Source organism: Grammomys surdaster, unplaced genomic scaffold (genome assembly GCF_004785775.1).
Source record: "Grammomys surdaster isolate TR1022 unplaced genomic scaffold, NIH_TR_1.0 124877, whole genome shotgun sequence".
Taxonomy (NCBI): domain Eukaryota; kingdom Metazoa; phylum Chordata; class Mammalia; order Rodentia; family Muridae; genus Grammomys; species Grammomys surdaster.
The window spans coordinates 6,504-7,508 of record NW_021619814.1 but is presented as its reverse complement, the minus strand read 5'-3'; the positions used below and the strand labels follow the sequence as shown (position 1 = coordinate 7,508).

The following is a 1,005-nucleotide window of genomic DNA, read 5'->3' as shown; positions in this document are numbered from 1 at the left end:
TCTTCTATTAGTTTCACTGTATCTGGTTTTATGTGAAGGTCCTTTATCCACTTGGACTTGAGTTTTGTACAAGGAGATAAGAATGGATTGATTCTCATTCTTCTACATGTTGTCCTCCAGTTGAACCAGCAACATTTGTTGAAAATGCTGTCTTTTTTCCCAGTTTTCAAATGGACAGTTTTAGCTCCTTTGTCAAAGATCAAGTGACCATAGGCATGTGGGCTCATTTCTGGGTTTTCAATTCTATTACATTGATCTTCCTGTCTGTCTCTGTACCAATACCATGCAGTTTTTATAACTATAGCTCTGTAGTACAGCTTGAGGTCAGAGATGATGCTTCCCCCAGAAGTTCTTTTATTGTCGAGAACAGTTTTCAGTATCCTGGGTTTTTTGTTATTCCAAATGAATTTGCAAATTGCTCATCTTTTTTTTTTTTTTTTTTTTTATTAACGCTTGACGAATTTGCGTGTCATCCTTGTGAAGGGGCCATGCTAATCTTCTCTGTATCCTTCCAAATTTAGTATATGTGCTGCGGAAGCGAGCACAGCAAATTGCTCATCTTATCTCTATGAAGAATTGAGTTTGAATTTTGATGGTGATTGCATTGAATCTGTAGATTGCTTTGGACAAGATGACCATTTTTACTATATTAATCCTGCCAATCCATGCACATGGGAGATTTTCCGACTTCTCAGATCTTCAGTTTCTGATGAAAACCTCACATAAACCGAATGATGCTATATAACTTTTCTCTTTTAATTTAACACTATTGGATGAACAAAGATGCCTACATCAAATGGTTGGACAGAGGAGAGATATGTGTGACTTTGATTGCAAAGCTTAGGGTCTGAGGAGAGAAAACAAGGGGAACTGGAAAAGACGTCATGCAAACACACCCTGGGGTAAATGAATCATGACAACATGAGGGTTGGCCTGTTAAAATAGGAGCAGAACAGAGAGATCATGACAAGTTATCTCCTCGGGATATTGACAGTGACATAGTCA

The 1,005-nt window shown here is 37.9% G+C and overlaps 1 non-coding gene across 1 annotated transcript; it reads right to left on the bottom strand.

Annotated features, from left to right (window-relative positions):
- Window positions 1-438: 438 nt before the first annotated feature.
- LOC114636746 lies at window positions 439-545 on the bottom strand. The gene has a single exon (XR_003713664.1). It is a non-coding gene; the product is annotated as a U6 spliceosomal RNA (small nuclear RNA).
- Window positions 546-1,005: the final 460 nt, after the last annotated feature.